Here is a 7473-nt window from a genome sequence, read left to right as displayed (position 1 = left end):
TCTGTTAGAATGTCATACTTAATTACAGATCTCTTTAAAATCAATAAGCAGTTTTATTGTTTCTGTATTTGCAATGGAGCAAGCCCTTGAGCACTGCCCAGCTAACAGCATGCACTGCATGCCATCTGTCAGAGAGAATCTGGGCTCTTCACACGTAGCACTTTCTTCTCTTGCTATGTCCATTAGAAATTTAATTTATGCAATTTTCCCCACTTCTGTGAGAAGGCATCTTTTGCTTTTCCCCCCAAATGTCTTATAGACAAATGTGTAGAGACCTTCTAAGGGCATTGTAAGTTCTGAAATGTTCACCATTTGTGAGGTAATAGAGGGGAGGCTAAGAAACAAAATTGGGCAGAGTAAGTGCAAATTGTACAAGAATTCTGTGGAATTGCGTGGGAGTTGGCACCGATTGTATGTGAAGAGGCCAAGAAATGCACAGTTGGTTTCAAAGTAAATACCAAAGGAATGGTTAATTAGACAGTTCTGTTCTGCAGTTTCAGAAAAAATGGAAGTATACCAATCATTAGCATTTCCAATAAGGCCAAGCACAGGTTTGGAGCCTTATATGTGGAACAGTAGACCGTAAGCCCAGTGGAGAAGCATCCATCATGTCCTTTGGCACACTTTTCTTTGACTACCCCTATGTCACAAAATTCATCCTCAAATTTTGAGATAACTCTTAGAAAGTTCCACTATTACAAACCCTGATCCTGTGAATTGTCCTTCCGTTATTATCACCTCACTCTCTCTTTCCTTTTATCCTGAGGCTGATATTTGGGAGACTAGATTTAAATGGCAGCAGTTTTTCCTCTGAGTAGAATATGGATTCATTTGAAATCAGGATGTATTTATCCCACGATGATTCATGTGCATCATGTGGCCACCGAACTGAATTCTAAGATGCACAGGGAAGAATGGTAGAGCTGGAGGGGACTCTAACATGCATCTAGGACAAATACGATTAGGACAGTCCGGTTTGGGCATTTTGCAAATGCAGAAGCACAACTCACGGTGCTTAGAGCTTGTCCCAGGTCACATAGCCAGCTAGAAGTAATGAATGAGACGTTTCAGTAGCGTTAAGAGGGTAGTAACCATTCAGAAAAGTGTATATTTGATTTTATAACTCTGGAAGATTTATGGCAGTGTTGAAAACTGGTAGAAAATGGGCAATCATGAATTGTGAATGTTTTCATTGTGAAGGGCAAGTATTTGTTGCCTTAAGTAATAGCTAGTAAATAAGACCGAGTATCAATGATATGCTGTACATATACCACCTCATTTACCCCATTAAAGCTATGAGGTCGGTTTTATTATCTATAAAGATACAAGATCAGTCCTTTATATGTGAAACGACAGAAGCTTACAGAAGTCATAATCTGCCAATGTCACACAAGTAGACTCCATAGTTGCAGATGGAGCTCAAGCGCTCATTCTTCTCAGGCTACATCTGTGTTGCTTGTGATGGCAACACTGGCGTATGTATGTTGGTGGAAAATGAAATGTTAGATGTGGGATTTAACATGTACACGAAAGTCATGTCCTTGCTCTCCCTAAACAAATTTAAATTTTAATTGCAACAATGAACAACCTCACTGGTACAATTCTTGGCTAAGAAACAGTTTCTGAGCCTGAGATTTATTATTTTTTGATGAAATAAGATGTCTTGAAAGAAGAGGTGTGGGAAAAGATGATCTGCATCGTGACGTATTAAAGTGGAGATATTTTTAAATCAAAGAATTAAGTTAAATATTCTCCTAATGAAGAAATAGGATGTAATGCACTTCTTACCAGATACATTTTCATTTATGACTTAGCTTCCAAGCCACTCCATTGTCTTCAATTTTAAAATTAAAGTTGGCATATTGAAAAAATTGTCGAAGTTGTTGGCATATCCACAAGAAAAGAATGACAAAACAAACCCATCATTTTCTAAATTTCCATTAGACTTGCATATGAAAAAGCATCACAAGCATTATTTGTGAAGTTGGAAGTGATTTTTGCATATTATCCCCTATATTTTGACGTTCATGACCTTAATGAAGACAGGGAAAAAATGTGATGAGGCTAATGGTCAGATCAAGGACTCTAGCTAATGACCATAAACGTAAGAAGTTAATTACTTCTCCCTCTGCCCCACCTTTAGCTCTGCAAAGGATAGGCCTACAGACCACGTTAAACTGCTCCTTTCCGATCATGCGCTTCCCAACTAAGCCAATGGGGAAACTGGAAGTGCAAGGTCATGGTGACGGCTGGAATTGGCTGGGCTGGAATCCAGGGCTGATGGCGATATCAGTTGGGACTTTGGGGGGTTATGCTTGACAGAATTTCTGATCCATAATGACTTAAGCAAGCAAGGAAGTTACTGGCTCACGCAACTGGCTTCACATAGAACTGGGGTTCAGGTTTCCCAAACTGCCATCAGGACGTAGCTGCTTCTGTCCCTTTCTTCTACTGCTGTGTTGCCATTAGTCTTGGGCTTCCCAGAGGCGAGAAGCAGCTCGCCTTGGTGTTGGAGCGCCAGCCTCGTGTCCTCTCCCACTCACAAACCATCTCAGAAACCTCAGCAAAAGTCTCAGATCAAGTCAAGCGTCCACTGCCAAACCAATTCCCATGGCTGGTTCTCCACAGAATAAAATGGATCATGGTGATAAAAATAAGGTAAATGTAAAACAACAACAACAACCAAAAAACAAAAACAGGTGCCCTGTATCAGAGCCAAAAAGTCTTAATGAAGCAGAAGCGAGAAAAGAGCTAATTGCTGAGAGAAACACAATAGGAAATGAGAACAGAGAGGAACCATCTGCTATCTCGCTGCTCCTCGTGAAATCTACACATTGCTTCCAATAAATTCTTTAAAAAGGATTTAAATTGAGTGGTTTTCTGGGACGCCTGGGTGGCTCAGTGGTTGAGCCTCTGCCTTCGGCTCAGGTTGTAATGCTGTGGTCCTGGGATCGAGTCCAGCATTGGGCTCCCCGCAGGGAGCTTGCTTCTCCCTCTGCCTATGTCTCTGCCTCTCTCTGTGTGTCTTTCATGAATAAATAAATAAATAAAATCTTCAAAAAATAGTAAATCAAGTGGTTTTCTGTTCCTTGTAACTAACTGAGCATGACTAAGATAGTTGGCTACTGTTCCCTTCACTGATTAAGGATTCCAGGTAGCACATAAGCTCTAGATGCCCTGCAGACTCGTATCCTTCATGGCAAGAGAAGACTGCCCCACAAACAGATCATCCAGATTACTGGAAGCAATCAGATGTATGATTTGAACTAAATGAAGTGAAACCTGAAGTTCTGAGGTGCTCAGAAAAAACCTACGCTCAGTTTCATGCAAAACTCACCTTTTTTCAACCCTTTCCCCACTTTTGCCAGATACATTCTATGACTTAAATTTGAAGCAAGAGGGAACATTCCGAGCTCAACTTTCTCACTTGCTGCAACAGAGCAGACTCCTGATAATCTATGTGGTAAAGCAAGAATTGGCCACACTTCCTTTTAAATAGGATATTCTTTTTGCAAACAAGAACATTTCAGTCAGTGAGGCTGGAGACCCCACCAAAGCGATTCCCTAGAATCTGAGCCAGACCACAACTCAACCATTTCAGTCTCTCATTTGAAAGGGAAAGTAGGCACACTGAGAAAACAGAGACCAGAACCTCTCCCGAGGAATCCATTCTACATTTTTAGCCGCTCTTTCCTTCATTTGGCATCTACCAAGTGCAAGGTTGCAAGGCTTGGGGGATCTGTTTGCACTAGAGGGTGTTAGGAATGCACTTTATTCAGTTTATGCTGCAAGCCCCAAACCAGGCAGGTTGTGGGACTACCTTTGGACAAATCTTTTCATGATGTCATGATTCAAGAGAAAAAAATCACAGTTTCCCAGAGATTCTGTGCTATAGTAGAGGACAGGTTTCCAGGGCTTGTTGTCGATCTCATCTTGCTGGCTCACCATGAATGAATCCAAGTGGAACACCACCAATTCCAGCATCAGAATCAGATTCCCCAGCCTGTTTCTGGAAGCCTCTGTGGAGTTGTTTAGGGGTACCACCTGTAGTCTTTTGGCTTAGGTCCCTGCCATATTCAGCTAAACAACTTTGATTTTTGGCCAGCCAAATAATTCTGCTAGTATAGGATGTCTTTACACTTTCAGAATGAAACTGTCTTATTTTGGCAAACAATTATGTTCTTTCTTAGTAAGGTTGATACGCTGGGTCAGTCTCCCTTTCCCACATGTCCTAAACTCCTTTCTTTCTTCATAATTACTGGAATAAGTACAAAAATCGAGCACAACAAAAACAAACAAAGCTTGCCCTCTGAAGCCAAGCTATGTGTGGAAATGTTAGGTCACTCTTGGCAACAGAAAGGCTCTGAGAGCTGGACTTGAAGATAATACAAGAAACCCACCGTTGATATGTTGTTCTTTAATGATCCTCCTCTCCCCCATGCATTGATTAGTCTTTTCCATGGGCTGTTTTCAGTTCTTCCTTGTCCTGGGAAAGTGCTTGTTTCTAAGTCTCACACCCACAACCCATAAACAAAGAAGAAAGGTCATGTGCGTGGGATCTGCAGAGTGCAGGAAATGCCTATCAACCCAAGTCCTCTCACCTAGAGCCTTATCCTTGTAGGACCTTAGTTTCTTGTTATCTTATATATCCTAATCATATTAAAAGTGAGTTTATTTTACACTGAGTTATTTGTTCAAAAATCAAAAGTATACATCATTTGGGTAACATTTGATTGAAAACGTCTTTCTTTGCATCTGCTGTGGTGTTATCTCTGCATCTTTGGATGAAGATCCAAACCTCAGGATCTCGTGTTAGCTCTGCTAGTAGTTTGCCAGCTGACTCAACAACTTTGAGTCTGTTTCCTCACAAGAATGAAGCCACTGGATGAGTTGTCTCTGGAAGAGGCAACAGTGCAGAGTGACTAAGGTTGGGGTCCAGGCTCTGAAGTCACTCATGGTTTCAACTTGAAGTTATTTTACCTCCTCTTACCTTGTTGTTCTTGTTGACTCTGTAAAATGGGGATACCATGAGTTGATGCTATTAAATAGCCCCAGACATACAGAGTGCCTAGAGGAGAGCTTGGCTCAGAGTTGGTGCTCAAATGATATTATTAGCAACCTCACCATGGAAAATCCCTCCAAGCCAATCCCACCTTGTCCTACTCACCATATAAATGTAAAAGAGGACTCCATTTTTTAACTTGATGTGGGGGAAAAAAATCCATATATGAAAAAATTAGGAGGGGTGCCTGGGTGGGGGCTCAGTTGGTTAAGTGTTGGAGTCTTTTTCTTTTTTTAAAGATTTTATTTATTTATTTGGGGAGAGAGAGAGATCTCTAAATAAGATCTAAGATCACGACCACTGAACTCAAGAGTCGGAGGCTTAACCTACTGAGCCACCCTAGAATCCCATGTGTTTGACTCTTGATCTTGGCTCAGGTCTTGATCTCACAGTCATGAGTTCGAGCCCCTCATTGGGCTGCATGCTGGGTGTGAAACCTACTTAAAAAAAATTAGGAAACAGGGACACCTGGGTGGTTCAGTGGTTGAGCGCCTGACTTCAGCTCAGGGCGTGATCCTGGAGTCCCCGGATCCAGTCCCACATTGGGCTCCCTGCATGGAGCCAGCTTCTCCCTCTGCCTTTGTCTCTGTGTCTTAAATAAATAAATAAATAAATAAATAAATAAATAAATAAATTTTTAAAAATTAGGAAACAATATACAATTATCTGATTAAGTGAAAGACTGACTCTCCTTTCAAGTAGTACCAATAAAAGAAAATACAAACCTTGGTCAATTTGGGGGGTCCTTTTTCTTTGCAGCAAGAGTGATTTTTTCTTCTCCCCTCTGACAATCATCAGCTTCTCTGTATTTATGGGTCTGTTTCTGCTTTTGTTTGTTTGTTCATTTGTTTTGTTTTTACTATTCCACATGTAAGTGCAGTCATATGGTATTTATCTTTCTCTGACTTATTTCACTTGGTATAATACTCTCTGGCTCCATCTATGTTATTACAAATGGTAAGATCTCAATTTTTTTATAGCTGAGTAATGTTCTATTACAGATGTGTTATATGTTAGGTATATGTATGATATATGTACACACACATACATACATCTATAATATTTTTATTCATTCCCCTTCAGTGGACATTTGGGTTGCTTCCATATCTTGGCCTTTGTAAATAACTCTGCAGTAAACATAGGGGTACATATATCTTTTCAAATTAGTGTTTGGCAAGAATAGATTTTTGGTTGGAGATGATCACCAACATCTCCAACAGACCTTGTGATTTTTCTATACCCACTCTTCCCCTGGAATGGACTCCTCCCCAGCCTTTCCACATCTCAGGAAGAGCAACATTCTCTCATATCAGTTGGGCCAAAAATGAATAAGGTTACAAAAGATTTAAGTAACAGAATCATAAAAGTAGATGTGATGAATATATATCAAACTATGTGCCCCGAAGGTAGAGAGTATATTTTGCTGTCCATGGGACACCCACAATAATTGGCCATACCACTGGTCACCGCGAATGAAATCACTGTAAGTTTCAAAAAGTGGAGGTAATGTGGACATTTTCTATTCACAATGCAGTATAGCTTAATTTTAAAAATCAGGATTTTAAGAAAGTTATTTCTGCTTTTGGGACAAAGGAAAAGAGTAAATTCAAACTGCAGAATTTCTAAAAACCAGTGATAATGAAAATTCTACTGCTTATTAGATTTTGGATCTAAAGAATTGAACTAAAGCAGCACAGATGGGAATTGCCATAGCCTATGAAAGGAATATTTACTTAAAAGGAATGAAATAGAAAGAATAAGAATCAACTCAAGAAATTAGAAAAAAGGGCAACAAAATAAATCAGAGGAAGGCCGAAGAAATAAAAAGAATTAATGAGGTAGATAATAGGGGAGAACAAAGTGAATGAGTGAATACCTGGATCATTGGGACAAAATCAATAAAACAGAAAAGTCTTCTCAGAAATCAAGGAAGAGAAGCACCGGAGTGGCTCAGTGGTTGAACGTCTGCTGTAGGCTCAGGTCGTGATCCTAGGATCCTGGGATCGAGTCCCACATCAGTCTCCCTGCATGGAGCCTACTTCTCCCTCTGCCTATGTCTCTCTCTCTCTCTCTCTCTCTCTGTTTCTGTGTGTCTCTCATGAATAAATAAATAAAATCTAAAAAAAAAAAAAAAGAAATCAAGGACGAAGGAATAAAGGCAAAAAAATACAAAAGAAAACCAAAAAACAAATGGCCAGGAGAAAAAATGCAGAAAGCAAGGAAATTTTAAAAACAATATTATGCAACTTCATCTAAATCTGCAAATTTCAAAGAAATGGAGAAGTTCTTTCCAGGAGAATATAATTTACAGAAACCAACTCCAGAACATCTAAATAAGCCAATTTTCATTAAAAAAAGAAAAGCGAAATAGTATTATAAGGGAGTTAATCTTTTTAAATTACCACGGTTCA

Source organism: Canis lupus, chromosome 20 (assembly GCF_048164855.1).
Source record: "Canis lupus baileyi chromosome 20, mCanLup2.hap1, whole genome shotgun sequence".
In the NCBI taxonomy this organism is placed as follows: domain Eukaryota; kingdom Metazoa; phylum Chordata; class Mammalia; order Carnivora; family Canidae; genus Canis; species Canis lupus.
The sequence above is the reverse complement of the archived record's forward strand: the minus strand, read 5'-3'. Positions refer to the sequence as shown.